Here is an 18,929-nt window from a genome sequence, read left to right on the forward strand (position 1 = left end):
TGCCCACCGAGAGTAACTGTGTGGACTTAATATTGTGGCACCAGCACCACAACCACCAAAGGCCCAATTTTTCTACCACTGTTCAATAATGGCATGTAATTACAATTCTTGATATAATTGTTCACAGCAGGGTGCTCCAGCGTTTACCAAGAGTCACTTTGAGGGCTTACAATGTTGTGGCAACACCAACACCTTGTTCCGCCATTTCTGCAGAGCATATAGGGCAGGCCCCTACTTTCAAACATCCAACTTACAAACGTCTCCTACTTGCAAACGGAAGGAGACAACAGGAAGTGAGATGAAAAAAGATGGACGGCAAAACAAATTATACAGGGGCGATAACCCTTCCCTATGTTTTCCAAAAAGCTTAAAAATAGATTTTTTGACTGGAGCTACACTTTAAAAATGTACCAGTTCAAAATTACAAACAGGTTCTACTTAACACAACAAACCTACACAGTCCCTGTTTTGTTTGCACTGCCTGTATACTGCTGTTCTGAGTATATAGGGCCTGGGGGCCCCACGTCTTTCCTTTTTTAATATGGGTATGGGGTTCCCCTTAATATCCGCACAAGACCGAAAGGGACTGGTAATGGGCAGGGGGGGGCTACCCATGCCATTTTTCTCAATGGTTTTCATCATTTTCATTGCCGGAACCAGATATTACATTAAAAACGCAAGCAGTTTTAAATGACTTTTATTCTGTTAAATGTAATTTTGTGCAGGGACTGTTCTAAACACGGGAAACACGTGGCACTTCACAGGCATACTATAGAAACCCCCCAGGCATGATATTTAAAGGAATATTTCACTTTTTTTTCACTTTAATCGTCATTAAATCAGTGCTCCCGCCAAAACGGACATTTTTAAAAACATTTTAGGCATTGACCCATGTCCCCTGGGGCAGGAGCCAGGTCCCCAAACCCTTTTTAGGACAGTATCTTGCATATTAGCCATTAAAATTAGCACTTTTTATTTCGATCGTTCGAGTCTCATAGACTTCAATGGGGTTCTAAAGTTCGTACGAATTTGCGGTCCGTTCGAAAGTTCTGATGCGAAACCGTACGGGGGTGTTCAGCTAATCCCTACTGACCATTATTGTAAAAAGGATCATTTTACATTGACCATCAATGTAAGGACGCATTTTTTTCATCAACTACTAATGTTAAGGAACACCACATTTGTTACTGTTTGTAGTTGTTTTTTTGTTACTATTATTAATTTCAAATTAAGATTATTACTGAAAATATTGTTGATGAATTGAACAAAGGGTATATAAAATTGGTCTTCTCTGGGTGTCAAATATGATAGGTAGGTTATATTGTTTAATCTTTTTTTTTTTATACTTTTTGACCATAGTAATATGCAATAGCCTGCAGGTATAATTATTGTTATCAGGGGTTCCACATGACATAGATAATATTTGAAGGATTCTTCCAGAACAAAAAAGTTGAAAATACCCAGAATATAAAGCACACTAGCAGCTTTCTGTATGAAATATCAATAACAGCGATAGCAATAGGGATTCAGCTCAGTATCATTATTTTACATTAAAGAGGAGAGCCAGTTTTAATTTTTTTTTTTAACCACTTCAGCCCCGGACCAATTAACAGCCTAAGGACCAGATGTCATTTTACAATTTCGCACTTCACTGCTTTAACTGGTAATTGCGCGGTCATGCAATGTTTTACCCAAACAAAATTTGCGTCCTTTTCTTCCCACAAATAGAGCTTTCCTTTGGCTGGTTTTTGATTGCCTCTGTGATTTTTATTTTTTGTGATATAAATGGAAAAAGACCGAAAATTTTGAGAAAAAAAGATATTTTCTACTTTTTGTTATAAGAAAAATCGAATAAACTCAATTTTAGTCATACATTTAGGGCAAAATGTATTCAGCCACATGTCTTTAGTAAAAAAATGTCAATAAGCGTATATTTATTGGTTTGCGCAAAAGTTATAGCGTCTACAAACTAGAGTTCATTTTCTGGAATTTACACAGCTTTTAATTTACGACTGCCTATCTCATTTCTTGAGGTGCTAAAATGGCAGGGCAGTACAAAACCCCACCAAATGACCCCATTTTGGAAAGTAGACACCCCAAGGAAATTGCTGAGAGGCAAGTTGAGCCCATAGAATTTTTTTTTTTGTCCCAAGTGATTGAATAATGACACAAAAAAAAAAAGTTTACAAAAAGTTGTCACTAAATTATATATTGCTTACACATGCCATAGTTATATGTGGAATTGCACCCCAAAATATATTCTGCTGCTTCTCCTGAGTATGGGGATACCACATATGTGGGACTTTTTGGGAGTCTAGCCGCGTACGGCACCCCGAAAACCAATCACTGCCTTCAGGATTTCTAAGGGTCCAAATTTTTGATTTCACTCCTCACTACCTATCACAGTTTCGAAGGCCATAAAATGTCAAAATAACATAAACCCCCCAAATGACCCCATTTTGGAAAGTAGACACCCCAAGGAAATTGCTGAGGGACATGTTGAGCCCATTGAATTTTTTTTTTTTGTCCCAAGTGATTGAATAATGACACAAAAAAAAAAGTTTACAAAAAGTTGTCACTAATTGATATATTGCTCACACATGCCATAGTTATATGTGGAATTGCACCCCAAAATATATTCTGCTGCTTCTCCTGAGTACGGGAATACCACATATGTGGAACTTTTTGGGAGTCTAGCTACGTACGGCACCCTGAAAACCAATCACTGCCTTCAGGGTTTCTAATGCCGCGTACACACGAGCGGACTGTATGGCGTACTTAGTCCGTCGAAACACATTTCAGCGGACAATCCGCTCGTGTGTGGGCTTCAGCGGACTTTTTCAGCGTGCAGTGTGGCGTACTAAGTATTTCGTTTTTTTCGTACTTTGGTTTCAGCGGACAGTACGGTCGTCAGTATGCTAGTTCGACGGACTAAGAATGGCGCATGCCCAGAAAGGATTTACACGGCGGAAGGGTGCTTTGCTGTGTCTTGGACTTCCTATTTCTAGTCCCGTCGTACGTGCTGTACACGTCATCGCGCAAGCTTTCGACGGACTGTTTGTGCATCCGTGTGTGGTCAAGTCCGTTCAGTGGAAAGTACGACGGACTGTCCGTCGGATTGTATGACGAACTAAGTATGCCATACAGTCCGCTCATGTGTACGCGGCATAAGAGTGCAAATTTTTGATTTCACTCCTTACTACCTATCACAGTTTCGAAGGCCATAAAATGCCAAAATAACACAAACCCCCCCCCCAAATGACCCCATTTTGGAAAGTAGACACCCCAAGCTATTTACTGAGAGGCATGTTGAGTCCATGAAATATTTTATATTTTGCCACAAGTTGCAGGAATATTAAATTTTTTTTTTTTTTGCACAAAGTTGTTACTAAATGATATATTGCTCACACATGCTATGGGCATAAGTCAAATTACACCCCAAAATAAATTCTGCTGCTTCTCCCGAGTACGGGGATACCACATGTGGGGGACTTTTTGGGAGCCTAGCCATGTACTGGACCCCGAAACCCAAGCACTGCCTTCCGGATTTAAATATAAAACGCTACCAAAAAAAACTGTTAGCGATCGCACTGATCAGGCCTGACTCTGCGAATGCTGTAGTTATGTGTTTAGTGTTTTGTAAGTGACAGTAATCGATCGATACTGCACTTGGGTGGGCTGGGCGGAGGGGCAAAACGCAGGTGCTAGCAGGTATCTGGGCTGATCCCGCTAACAATGCGTTTATTTGGAACCCTAAACTGCTGGGGACGCTAGTATAGATCTGATCAGATCAGATATTGATCTGTTCAGATTCTATACCACTACGGGAGGCGTATGCTTTGCGCGTGGGTGTTATCGGTACTGGCACTAACCTAGCGCTTCCTGGGGCGACGCAGACCCTGACCCTAAAACCTAATTGATATCACCTGCCGGGTGATCAGGGGGTTAAACCTTTATTGGGTAATAAATGGTGGGTGCCCTGATGCTATAAAAAGCAAACTAACTAACCAGAGTCACCCGTAACACTTATACAGTGATCACTGGTGAAAGGGTTAACTAGGGGCAATCAGGGGGTTCAAATTTTTATTAGGTAGTATATGGGGGTCCCTGGCGCTATATAAAAACCTGACGGGGAACCTAAATAACTAACTGGCTAACCAGCGTCACCAGTGACACTTATACGGTGATTGCTGGTGAAAGGGTTAACTAGGGGCAATCAGGGGGTTAAAACCATTATTGGGTAGTATATGGGGGTACCTAGCGCTATAAAAACCTGTCAGTGAACCTAAAAAAATAACTAGCGACCTAGCGACACTAGTGACACTAATGCAGCGATCAGAAAAACGATCGCTTAGTGACACTGGCAAAAGGGGGTGAAAGGGTTAACTAGGGGCAATCAGAGGGTTAAAACCATTATTGGGTAGTATATGGGGGTACCTAGCGCTATAAAAACCTGGCAGTGAACCTAAAAAAATAACTAGCTACTTAGCGGCACCAGTGACACTAATGCAGCGATCAGAAAAATGATCGCTTAGTGACACTAGCAAAAGGGGGTGAAAGGCTTAATTAGGGGCAATCAGGGGGTTAAAACCATTATTGGGTAGTATATCGGGGTACCTAGCGCTATAAAAACCTGGCGGTGAACCTAAAAAAATAACTAGCTACCTAGCGACACCAGTGACTAATGCAGCGATCAGAAAAATGATCGCTTAGTGACACTGACAAAAGGGGGTGAAAGGGTTAACTTTAAGGGCAATCAGGGGGTTAAACCTTTATTGGGGGGTGGTAGGGGGCTACCCTGGACCTAACACTAACTGCCCTGACAGTTTTTACTTTTACAACTGACACTGAATGCAGTGATCAGTAAATAAATGATCACTGCAATCAGTGACACTGTGACTAGGGGAGGGAGGGGGGCGATTGGGGGGGTGATCGGGGGGGTTTGTGTGCCTGTGTGTACCTATGTGTTAGTGTAGTGTTGGTGCACACTTACTTTTAGTCTTCTCCTCGTAGTCCGGTCAAAAAGACCGCCCCGAGGAGAATGACATCACTTCCTCCCTGCCTGTGTATACAATAAACAGTGGGAGGAAGCTTCTCATTCGCCAGGAGCGATCGAGAGAGGATGGCCAGAAACCAACGGCCATCCCCTCATCCCAGATCGCTCCTGAAGCGAAACGGAACACGGCATCCAGCGGGAGGGAGGGAGGGGGTCCGATCGGACCCGCTGGACGGCAAGCACGTACATGTACGTGCTTGTGCCTGTACATGCCATTGTGATGACGTACAATGGCATGCGGCGGTCCTTAAGTGGTTAAAAGTCAGCAGCTGCAAACACTGTAGCTGCTGACTTTCAATAAGCAGACTTACCTGTCCAGGGCGCCCGTGATGTCGGTCGCCCGAGGCTGACCCGTCCCTCGGCTCTGGGGTCCCGGCGCCACCATTTTAACTAAGGGAAACAGGCAGTGGAGCCTTGTGGCTTCACTGCCCGTTTCCTACTGCGCATGCGCGAGGTGCGCAGCACTTTGTGAATGGTTCCCAGAACACACAGCGCCCCATTACTCAGAAGACGCCGCACAGAGGAGAGAAGACCGAAGATCACCGCGGAGGAGGAAGAGGCAGATTAGGACAATGTGCCTAGCAACAGGCATTTCTGGTAAGTTACAAAAGAAATAAAACCGCGCTGAGACCCAAAAAACATTTTTTCTTACTTATCAAATAAGAAAAAATGTTTTTTAGATGAATAAATATAAAATCAATCTTAAAAACAAATACAAATAATTTAAAGAATTGACAAATGAATGTTCAAATAATATAAGGCTGCTGCTCCACTGTGGGATACACACACATGAAGATAGACAAAAGATAGAAGAAAAGAGCAGTGCCAAACAAAAAACTACACCAATAAAAAACAAATCAATAAACCAATACTCTAAGCAAAAGTCCATGAAGATTTTGTGTTATTGAAGAAAAAAAAAAGCCGATCACACCACAGTGATTCCACACTTCCTTATCACTACTGTGCCCAGCCACCGACAAATAAATGCGCTTACCAGACGGTAAAGCATAAGGGGCGTTTATGATCTCAAGCTACTGACAGCTCCTCGCCTCCACCGAACACTTTGCCAATCAGGAACAAACGATCCATATATTGAGGATTCTCATGACGCTCCGCATTTTCATTAGTACCCAATATACACGTTCAGAATATAGAAAGAAAGAAGCTTTCCATAGTGTAAAAAACGTCAGTACTTGTTTAATTATAATAGAAATACACTTACATAAAACCAAGAATGTTCGCACATAAAAAACAAGCCAGCCGGCAAAACGGGAGCCCGTCCTCCTCTCGTAACACGTGGTGACGTCACATCGTGCCCTCCCATGCGCGTTTCTTCATATGTGACATTTTCCATTGATGACGTCACGTATGATGAAACGCGTCATCTTATTTCTGGTAAGTTAAAAAAAAACGTTTTTTCATTTTTTTTCAGATTTTTTTCAACATTTTAATGTATTTTTGTTTTTCAGGGTGGCCCTTCACATTAAGTAGTTACATATGTCTATACATATTATTCTACATATTTTTGGTAAAAAAAAAATCGCAATAAGCCTTTATTGATTGCTTTTCACAAAAGTTATAGCGTTTACAAAATAGGGGATAGTTTTATGGAATTATTATTATTATTATTATTATTTTACTAGTATTGGCAGAGATCCGTGATTTTTATCGTGACTGAGACATTATGGCGGACACATTTGACATTTTTGACACATTTTTGGGACCATTGTCATTTATACAGCAATCAGTGCTATACAAATGCACTGATTCATGTCTAAATTACACTGGCAGTGAAGGGGTTAACCACTAGGGGGCAAGGTAAGGGTTAAGTGTGTCCTGGGGCGAGTTTCTAACTGTGGGTTGGCGTGGCTACATGTGACACGTCACTGATTTCTGCTCCCAATCACAGGGAGCAGAGATCAGTGACACTGTCACTAGGTAGAATGGGGAGATGTTGTTTAAATTAGCATCTCCCTATTCTTCCTCCCTGTGAGAAGATCGCAGGTATCCCCACAACCCGACTCCGGCTTGCACGTGCCGCCAGCGGCACCCACGCAATGGCATGTGCCAAATTCAAAGGGACATACCTGTACACCCATTTGCCTGTCCATGCCATTCTGCTGACATACATCGGCATGCGCCAGTTGGGAACCGGTTAATGACCAAGCCATATTTTGCGATACAGCACTGCGTCGCTTTAACCTAAACTTGCGGGGTCGTGCGATGCTGTACCAAAACAAAATATATGTCCTTTTTTCCCACAAATAGAGCTTTCTTTTAGTGGTATTTGATCACCTCTGTGTTTTTTTTTGTGCTATAAAAAAAAAGGCCGACAATTTTAAAAAAGACAAAATGGTATTTTTAATTTTCTGCTATAATAAATATCCTGCGAAAGTTACAGGGTTTACAAAATAGTGGATAGATTTATGTCATTTTTATTTATTTAATTTTTTTTACTAGAAATGGCAGTGATCAGTGATTTTTAGTGGGACTGCAATATTGTGGTGGACAGATCGGACCCTTTTTTTTTTTTTTTATTTCACAAAAGTTTTTATTGAAAGAGAACAGAGCATTATAATCAACAATGTATCGTACAAAGTCGATTTCATTTGAACATATTTTCACATGTTAAAGAAGGAGTACATAGAACAACTGATAGATTATATATATATATATATACAACATGTAGTTTCCTAATGAGAGGTATATAATCAGAATTATCCAAAAAAGGACATTTGAAAGATCTGAGCAAATATAAGGCTAAGACCAGGTTGCTTCCATCAATAAAGGGGAGGAGGTGGGAGAGGGAAGGAAAGGAGAAAAACAAAAAACAAAAAAAAGCACACCTCTGATGTGGGGGGAGAAGGCAGAGAGTTGGTTAAACATATTAACAAATGGGAAGAGTAGGCAAGGAGATATTCGTATAGCGGGCCTGCTCTCTTTAAGTATCTAAGGATCAATAGAAAAGTTATCTGACAAAAATTCGAAAATAGTTGTTACACAATGGAAGATTTGTATTCCTGAGTATCTTTGTATTTTATCCATTTAAGCCAGGTTGAGGTAAAATTTGACATTCTTTCCTGTGAGATGCTAATAAGTTCCTCAATGGTTTCAATAGAGTTGATTTTTCTGAACCATTCTTTTTTCGTTGGGAGTGAGGTAGACCGCCAATGGCGGGGGATGCACAGTCTTTTGCGGCATTTATCATGATCATGGTTAGGGATTTCAGGTATTTTTTTAGGGACTTTGTTGTGATGTAATAGAAAGTGGGCTGGGTCAAAGTTTAACTTTTCTGGGGTGATGGATGAGATGGTTTCATGGACCATTTTCCAAAAAGGTTGAATATTCGGGCATGACCACCAGATATGCATTAACGAGCCCTCCTCACTATTACATCGCCAGCATCTGTTGGAGATCTGGGGGTAAAATTTGTGTAGGATGTTGGGTGTTCTATACCATCTTGTTAAAATCTTATACCCGCACTCCTGAGTAGCGACATTAAGTGAGCCTTTATGGGCGTACGTGAAAATGGTTTCCCAATTTTCTTTGGTAAACGATAGGTTGAGATCATTTTCCCATGCTAGGCAGGATGTGGTGGAGAACTCTAAACCCTCTTCAAATAAGGTGTTGTACAGAGTTGAAATATTGTGTCTTTGTGGATTAGTTTCTGAGCATAAGATTTCTAGGGTCGTGTGGGTTTTGGACCTTAGACTTGCCATATCCGCTGTGGAGAGATAATGTTTGATTTGGAGATAAGTAAAGTGTGATATTAGTCCAGGGTCGTTGTCCTTATTTATTTCTTCAAAGGGTAGAAATTTCCCATTCCTGAAGAAGTGTTTAGTTAGCACTGCTTTGTGGGGCCAGTCAATTAGAAAAGATTTTTGTTGGTTTCCTGGAGGGAAATCCGGGTTTTCTCTGAGAGGCGTCAGGGGAATGATCCAGGGGGTGGGGTCCCTTTTCCTAAATGTGTCATGAAATATTGCTAGCGTGGGGCCAATAAGGGGGTGAGATTTGATCTCTTTTGGGTGATACTTGGGGTTTATCCATGGAAGGTGGTTAATGGGGTAGGTAAATTGGGCTTGTTCTAGTGACACCCAGTCCTTGATTGACTGGTGTATATTCCAATCAACTATATGTGTTAATATAGCTGCCTGGTGATACTTTCTTAAGTCAGGAAGGGCTATTCCGCCTATTTTTAGGGAGGATTAGTCTTGCGTATTTGATTCTAGGAGGTTTACTTCTCCATATAAAGGCGGAGCACGCCTTGCGGAAGGAGGCAAAAAAAGAAGAAGGTAGTCTGATCGGGATCGTTTGCATAGCGTAAAGGAATCTGGGCAGGATAGTCATCTTTATCAGTGAGGCCCTGCCAAACCATGAAATGTTGAGAGAGTTCCATCTTTTAAGGTCTTCCTGTGATTCTTTTAACAAGGGTGTAAAGTTAAGTTTGAAGAGGTCCTTTAGATTTGAGGGTCATTTCTATCCCTAAGTAGGTAATGTGTTGTGTGGACCACGTAAATGGGAAGTTTTGCTTACATAAGTCAACATCTTTAGGGGGTAACAAGATATTTAGCGCAACAGATTTGGAGTAGTTAATTTTTAGGTTGGAAATTAGTTGGAAAGTTTCAAGTTCACAAAGTAAATATGGGGCAATGATACGTGGGGCTGTGATAGAAATAGTAGCATATCATCTGCGAAAGCAGCGACTTTATAAGCGTGATCTTGTATTTCAATGCCTTTTATATCTGGGTTGGATCTAAATTTGTTCAGGAGTGGTTCCAAAGTAAGAACAAATAGCAGCAGGGACAAGGGACACCCCTGTCTCGTGCCGTTTTTTAAGTTGAAGGCATTCGACAGGTGGCCATTTGTGCGGACTCGTGCAGTTGGATTTGAATATAATGCGGCAATGTACGCTCTCATCCAAGACATTATACCAATATTTTTAAGTACTGCGTCGATGTAATCCCAGGCCACTCTGTCGAATGCCTTCTCTGCGTCAAGAGAAAGGAAGAAACCCTGTTTTTTTTTGGAAATTAGCCAGTTATTTATGTTTAGAGCTTTAGTTGTATTGTCACGACCTTCTCTGCCGGGGATGAACCCAACTTGGTCTAAGGAGATTAGAGATGGAAGTAAGGGTAATAATCTGTTGGCCAGGATTTTAGCGTATATTTTAATATCCACGTTTATTAGAGAAATTGGGCGATAGTTTGTGACAAGGGTTGGGTCTTTTCCTTCCTTGGGAATAACAGTTATGTGAGCTTCCAGGACTTGTTTTGGGGGGTTTTGTTCGGAATGCAATGACTGGAAAGTTTTCAAAAATTTGGGTTTGAGAATGTCAAGAAAGGTTTTGTAATATTGCAGGGGGAGACCATCTGGACCTGGGGCTTTGCCTATTTTCATATCCTTTAGGGCCCTGTCAAATTCTTCTCCATTAATGGGGGATTCGAGTTCCTGGGCTATATTTTTTGCTATTTTCGGGGGGCTATGGTTCTCCAGATAGTCTTGGATGAGTTTTGTTCTGGCCTCTGAATTAAGGGGATATTGGGGATTAGGAGGAATATTATATAATGATTGATAATACAATTCAAACTGGGTGGCTATTTCCTCGTTCGAGGAATATGACATGCATCGGTTGTCTTTTATTTGATGTATAGTGGAGGCGGCTTTGAATCGCTCTAGCTAGAAGTTTTCCACTTTTGTTACCTTGCTCGTAATATATATTTTATGTCTCAGTATATATTGTCTTTTAGCTTTAAGGTTCAGTTCCTCAGTGAGTAGATCTCTTGCTTTTGTCAATTCCTCAAACGTGGAGGCAGCCAAATTTTTTTATGTTGGAGTTCAAGTTTGTGAATATGATCTATTAGGGATTTAATTCTAGCTTGTTTTTCCTTTTTGATTAGAGTCAGTTTTTTAATGAATTCACCTCTAATGAAGCTTTTATATGCTTCCCATTGAATGATGCTAGATGTGTCTGTGTTGTCATTTCGAGTAAAATAGTCGTTGAGTATGTCCTTAAAGTGAAGAATATCTTTGGGGTCCTTTAGTATTGTGGTATTCAGTCTCCAGGTTTTAGTTGTAGTAATTTTTTCTGGGAAAGTCAGGGTTAATGTGATTGGATGGTGGTCAGATAAGGTCATAGGCTCTATAGATGTGTTCGTCAGGAGTGGCAAATCCGTTTGTGTAATATAAAAGTAATCTATTCTAGAATACTTTTGGTGAATTGGTGAAAAATAGGTGAAATCTTTGGATTGGGGGTTGAGAGTTCTCCACGTATCGTGCAATGTCAGTGATTGCAGTTGTAATTTTATTTGTTTCAAGGCTCTGTAGGGAAGGCTCGAGGAGCCATTTGAGGTGTCAGCAATGGGGTTGAGGGGGACGTTAAAGTCGCCTCCTAGTATTAGAATACCTGAAGCAAAGTTCGTTAGTAAGTCCTTGACTTTACGAAAAAAGGTTACCTGTTTCGAGTTGGGAGCGTAGATATTGGCAATCGTGATCGGGTAGGAAGCCAATCTGCCCTTCAGGAAAACGTATCTCCCCTCCGGGTCAACCATTGTGTCATGTATCTGTAAGGGGGTATGTTTAGAAATAAGGATAGAAACCCCTTTCGTCTTCCCCTCCGGGTTTGTGGAGTGGAATACTGTGGGGAAACGTTTATCAGAGAATTTTAGAACATTGTTGGACTTGAAGTGAGTCTCTTGAATACAAACTATGTTTGCTTTGTGCTTATGAAAATCAGAAAGGAATTTGGATCTTTTGGTTGGAATGTTAAGACCTTTATCGTTAATCGATAGAAGTTTAAGTGAAAGAGTTGTAGAGTTTGGGCCCTGAGACGGCATTTCGACAATCCGCAGTGAGTGTCAGAAAAAAAAAAAAAGGGGGGGGAAGAGGTGGGGAGGGGATTGAGGGGTGTATAGGTATTACCTAAGATAGGTAAGGGGTATTCAAACCGGAGGACGGAATAGACCAGCTAAACCAACCTATATGTAAATGCCGGTGGGGTCAAGGAGCGAAACAAGGGTTCACTCCTTGTGCGGGTTTGAGGTCCAGTGGGGGACTAGCAATTAACAATTGTTATTTCAAGATATAAAGTTTTAAATATGTGGTGTTTGGATCCGGCATCCAGGGAGCAATTATGGGTATTATACATGCAGACAGGACAGGATTTTAATGTCAGGAGGCAGTAGAGGGGGAAATAAAAAGGATCAGAGTATCGTCTTATGGGTATAGCCAGCTAGTGGTATCATTTTATAGCGCTGTAAGCACGTGAAGTGTAAGACAGTGACCTCCCGTGTAATGTGGGTATGTGTCTCTCCCAGTTTGAACCGCTGAGAGAGAGACATTGAGAGCGTTTTGTCTCAGGTGTGTATTAATGTGACCCAAAGATGATATCCTCACACCCTCAGGAGATTTGGCTAATGAGGTGCGATGTTTGTCATATTTGTTTGGAGACAAAATCAGAAGAGGAACATTCTACATCCCTTTAACTTAAGCAAGGTCTAGAGAAATGTCGGAGTGCATTGATAATCAGGCCACAAAAGAATCAACGCTAAAAGTGAGCCTTTAGCTATTAAAGTTTCCAATATTAGGGTCTAGGGGATTTCTCCCCAGATAAGAGAATGATTCTTTATGTCTTGGAAGACATGAATGTAGTGAATTTCTTGGAACCGAGAGCTGTGTGCCCTGTCAGGATTCTCAACATGTGCAATTAATTAACGACATGAGATAGTCTGAGGGCGTTTTTCTCCGTATGGACAGCTCTTACCAAAGTGCTACCATAAACTATTACCGACCAGCAACATTAAGTTTGTGAATAGTGGAAGGACACAACAACAGTAGCGAAAACGTCAAAAGAAAGATAAGTAAAAAACCAGAACAAGAAGACATTTTTAACGAAGCTGATGGGGGGTGGAAACCCTCCCTAGTTTGCTTAGCATAAGTTAACCTTTAGTGAAATTAACTTGATTCACCTGCCTGCTAGCCAATAGACACATTCTACACGTCCTATACCTATCAGTTAATAGAATGACATATCCTACAAAACAATATTGGGTTCAAACCGTTACCCTCTAATAACCAGTCAGCAAAGCGAAAACAGGTGCGGTGAAGAGAAATATATGACTAATGTTTTAGAGTCCACCTGCGAGAAAGAAAAAAAAAAAAAATAGTAAAAAAAAGCTTATGATGTGGAATAACTAGAACAGTCTTTCCCATGTGAGTATGCTTGGTATGGGTGCCTAGAGAGCTGTGCATTCGCAGATCCAAGCGCTTCCATAGATCTTTTATAGCGCCCTATTATGAGTAATATCTATATTCTGAGTATCAAAAGAGAACAAATGTAACCCCATAAGGGGCTTACCTCTTGGGAACAAACTTTCTTACCCAAAAGAGTTCAGGAGTGTTGTTGGTGCGTTTGGTGCATTCACATGTTGATCAAAGGGTATTGGCTGGCAAGAATAGGCCAGCTTATGGGGGGGACGGTGAATAAGGTGAAACTATGGTGGGGTGAGGAAGAAAAAAAAAAGTCCGAAGAGGATTGTGAGGCTGATTTACTGTGAAGGTATCACTAAGTTTACCCTATGCGGATGCGTGTTTCGGTAATCTAGGTGTCCATCAAGTCTTGTCTGTCGACCCGGTCTCTTCTTCTGGGTGGGGAGATACCTGGACTTCCATGTTCAGCACCCCTTCCATGGTGGGGTGCAGACGGAGATCTCCGGCGGCGGTCTCTGTTTCTCTGTGTTCTGGGAGTCATGATGTTTGTCACTTCTATCCAGGTGTCATGGATCTGGAAGGAATTATACCACTCAGGCACTTCTGTTAAGGGAAGGTGGAGCGATTCACAGAATGATTGCAGAATGTCCGGAGTGCGCAGTAGAGCGGTATGGCCTCTCTATGTAGCAGACAGACAAAACGGGAATTTCCATCTGTAAGGAATCCCTCTGGTCCGGAGTTGGTCTAGCAGCGGGCGCAAGGCCCTACGTTGCTGTAAAGTGATGTTGGAGAGGTCTTGAAACAATTTGATTTTGTGACCATTAAAAAGCACTCTGTTCCTTTCTCTAGCTTTTTTAAGAATGGCTTCTTTCAAGGGAAAGTTTACCAAGCAACAAACAATGTCTCTCGGTGGGTCCGTGTCTCTTCCCCTTGGTCTGAGGGCGCGGTGAATTCGTTCAAAATCAATTGGAGAATCGGGGGGGTCTCTCCAGCAAATCATTGAAAATGGCAGTTGCCGTTTGTATTACGGGGGTCTGGTCTGATGTCTCGGGGACCCCACGGATTCTGATGTTGTGACGTCTTCCTCTATTATCGAGGTCCTCAATATGGCGTTGCATTTCTATTAGATGACATAGGTGGTTATCAGAGGATTTCTGTATTTGTCTCAAGGCATCAGAATGACGTGCTGCAGTTTGTTCTGCTGCTCCAACTCTCACTGCCATGTGCTGTATATCAGTCTTTAGGTCAGTGATGGCTGCTGATAGTGTAGCCTTAATGTCCAGGGCCACAGCTTGTAGGTCTGCCAGACTTAATGCTTGTGGGGCTGGGGGGGCTTGTGGGGATACAGCCTGAGGATGTGTGGGGACAAAGTCTCTATTGAGGCCCTGAGGGCCGTTCGCGCCGGCAGCCGCACCTCCGGAGGTGCCGAGCGGGGCGGGCGGCTTAGGCAAGGCCGCAGCTTTGAGGCCTTCTCCCCGCGCCGGGCGAAACATCGCGGGGATGCTCGCTTGTGGAGACTGACCTGTCTCTGCGGTGTCACGGTGGCCCGAGGCTGTGCGATCCCCCTTTCCCATCACTGGATGGCGAAAATAAAGCCCTGTGTGCTTATTTGAAGCTTCCTGTCAGCCGGAGGAATGCGTTCAGGCTTCCATCTATGTCCCCGCGGACAGATCGGACACTTTTGACACTTTTTTAGGACTAGTGACATTTATACAGTGATCAGAGATAAAAATAGCCACTGATTACTGTATAAATGTCACTGGCAGGGAAGGGGTTAACACTAGGGGGGCAATCAAGGTGTTAAGTGTTCCCTAGGGAGGTGTTTCTAACTATGGGGGGTGTAATCACTGGAGGAGGAGAGAGAGAATAGTTCCTGATCACTAGAAACAGCAGATCTGTCTCTCCTCCCAAGACAGAACTGGTATCTGCCCATTTACATTGACATTCTGTCTCTCTCAGGAGGGATCGCGGGTGTCTGGCGGACGTCATGGCCACTGGACACGCGCATCGGCTCCTGTGTCGCAGGCTCATGCACCCCCCTAAAGCTCTTAAAGTGGCCAATGTACAATGACAATGATTCGTCCAGGAGATCCAACCTGCCTCAGTACAATTTAAAGTGGTTAAAGAGGCACTCCAGGCTCCTGTGTAACAATTAAATAGTCAGCAGCTGCAAAAACTGTAGCTGCTGACTTTTAATAACCTGTCCCACGATCCAACAATTTGCTCAGCCCAGCCGTTTTCATCTTGTATCCACTGTTCCTGGTTCTGGTATTTTAAATATGGGCACCCGGCTTTGGCAGCTTGCAGCTTCACAACTGGGTGCCAATTGCACAAGAACTAGCGGCACTGCGCATAGTTAATGGTCCCACAGTCTTCTGGGACCTGTCATGTGTCCCAGATGACTGCAAGAGGGAGGGGAGGAGGAGAACTTCAGCTTGCGATCCCCTAGGTAGTCAGAGCGGAAGTGGGAGCAAGTACCTGTCAAAATCAGTACCCGCCCCCACTTTCCCAAAAGCTCCAAAGATCTCCCCAATGAAGACAATTATAAAAAAGTTTGACATCAGCTATAACTATTCCCAGCTTTATCCAAAACAAAATTGAAATGATTTCTATTTGTATGTACCCAAATTAATGGGTATTAAAGATAAGCTGTGGATGGAGATGGAGACAATTTGGTGTCACTCACTTGTGAAATACGGTATATTTACAAACTGTTCCTTTCAAAACTTTGAAGATCTTCAAACTAGCTTTCAGTTACGAAAAACTTTGATGGCTATACTCTCATACCTTGCAAAGAACGGCTTTATTTCTGTGTCACAAATTCATAAAAACAACCAATACTGATAAGCAGGGAGATGACATAAAAGGAGTAGACACGTTTCACACGATAGTTTATGCTTTATGGATACCACAAAGGAGTGCAGTCTACACACACTATTTATATATATATATATATATATATATATATATATATATATATATATATATACAGTATATATACAGTATATATATATATATATCAATCACATAAGTGAATGGAAAACAGGTGTGCAGAATATATTTACTGCAAACATTACTCTAAGCTTCAAAAATGTGCAGTAAATACATACAATCGTCTGATCACATAACAACATTTAAATAGACCACTGCACAAAGATGTTGCTCACAGTATGGTAATACTCTTAGGGCCTCACAGTATGATAATACTCTTAGGGTAAAACAAACCAAAAATAGGAATAAAAATGAAAATAAATATAAAAGTTTTTCATTTACTAAGTGTCTGCAGCAGTGGCAGGGCGTGCACCTCATACACAGTGCAATCTGAGCAATATAGCTGTATGCTATCACCTGTGAGCAGTGGGATCTCTTTACCTCTAGCTTTCAGTTACCTCAATTAATGTACTTCTACTACCTCCATTAGTGATGGACGAACTTCTGACGGGACGTTTCACGAAAATGCAAACCGCGAATGCGGCCAAAAGTTTGCAAACCTTAAAAACCTCCAGGTTATATTTTCAGCCACAAAATACTTACTAGCTGTGCACACATAGTCCCACAACATGGACACTGACATAACAAAACTATTAAGTGAATCTGGGATCGACAACGACAAGCATTCTTTTTTTATCTGTGAAATTTTGACAATTCAGGAGCGCATGAAGGCCATGGAGGAGAGGCAAGGTCAGGCCAGGCTATGAAGGGGGTGCAGGAGATGATCAGTGCCACAGTCAGGGCAGCGCAGTCCTGTGCCAGTGTCCCAGTGTGCCAAACTGTGCTTGAGCCCCTCCCTCTGCCCGGGCCTTACCCCCACCTATGCAGGGCTCCACTGCGGGGGTCGGGAGGTGCCAGTCCAGTGCTGATCCTCAGCCATGGTGCTGGCACTGCCTGCTGATTGGCTTCTCCGCTGCTATCTCCCTCACTGTCTGAAACCAGCACCGTGATAGAGATTGAGCACTGACACCAGCACCATAATAGAGAGCACTGACACCAGCACCGAGATAGAGAGCACTGACACCAGCACCATGATAGAGAGCACTGACACCAGCACCGTGATAAAGAGCACTGACACCAGCACCGTGATAAAGAGCACTGACACCAGCACCGTGATAGAGAGCACTGAGACCACACCAGCACCAAGATAAAGAGAACTGACACCAGCACTGAGATAGAGAGCACTGACATCGGCACCGAGATAGAGAGCACTGACACCAGCACCGTGATAGAGAGCACTGACACCAGCACCGAGATAGAGAGCACTGACACCAGCACAGTGAGAGCACTGACACCAGAACCGTGATAGAGAGCACTGACACCACACCAGCACTGAGATAGAGAGCACTAACACCAGCACTGATACCAGCAACTCACTGCGGGATCCAAAAATATGACACCGTTAAACCTCTTCAAACAGGAGGGTATGGGCATATAGTATGGTGTGCTTTTTTTGTACAAGGAAGTGAGCCAAAGGTAGAAAAAAGGTCAGTGTGCTAGATTAAATAAATCGTTTATAGAGTTATGCATATACATGGTCTACTGGTCACATGTGTTGAATTCCTGCAAAATCCATGCCTCATTCATGTTTATAAATGTCAGGTAGTCAACACTGTCGTGAGCTAGGCGAGTGCGCTTATCGGTCACGATCCCCCCTGCTGCGCTGAATGTCCTTTCGGACAGGACACTGGATGAGGGGCAAGCCAACAGTTCCATTGCAAATTGGGCAAGCTCTGGCCAGAAGTCAAGCCTGCCCACCCAGTAGTCCAGGAGTTCATCACTTCTCAGAGCATCCACATCGGCCGTTAACCTGATGTAGTCAGACACCTGTCGGTCTAGGCATTCCCTGATGCTGGATCCGGATGAGACCTGTCAATGTGTCGGCTGAAAGAATGACCTCATATCAGAAGTCACCAACACATCTTCAAACTGCCCTCTTCTTGCAGGCACTGTTGGATTGGTACGTGCAACTCTTTCTCTGGGAGTGGGAATTTCTCCTCTGCCAGCGCACGCAAAAGCAGAATGCAGCATTTCTCGAAACAAGGCCTGGAAGTACTCCGATCTGACAGCCCTCTGTGACAGTGGTAACATTATTGCCATTTTGTGTTTGTACCAGGGGTCTAAGTACGTTGCCACCCAGTACTGGTTCTTGACCTTTATGCTTTTTATACAGGGATCCCTGTTAGAACACTGGAGCATGAAGGCCCCCATTTGCACCAAACTGGAAGCGGTGTGGTGGCCTGGCTCCTGCTCATCATCCAGGATAATGTCGTCCTCCTCGTTCTCCTCTCCCCATCCACGCACAACAACAGGGATCCCAGAAAGGTTTAAAGCATGCTCTTCTTGCTCCTCCTCATCCGCCCCGGCACCATCCTTCTCTGACTCCTCTTCAGACTCCTGTTGTTGACTTGTCTCAGATAGAGTAGCCCCCCATGGGAATTCATCCAGCATTGCGACTTCCTCATCTTCCTGCTCCTCCACAGCTTGATCAATGACACAACGCAATGCACGCTCCATAAAGAAGGCATAAGGTACGATGTCACTGATGGCGCCATGGCTGCGACTGACCAGTTTGGTGATCTCAAATGGCCGCAGAAGTTTGCATGTGTCGCGCGTGAGCAGCCACTGGCGTGGTGAGAAAACCAAGCCCCCCAGAACCTGTTCTGCCGCAGAGTTC

The sequence above is a fragment of the Lithobates pipiens genome, unplaced genomic scaffold (genome assembly GCF_037356315.1).
Source record: "Lithobates pipiens isolate NorthernLeopardFrog02 unplaced genomic scaffold, aLitPip1_a1.2 Scaffold_16, whole genome shotgun sequence".
Taxonomy (NCBI): Eukaryota; Metazoa; Chordata; class Amphibia; order Anura; family Ranidae; genus Lithobates; species Lithobates pipiens.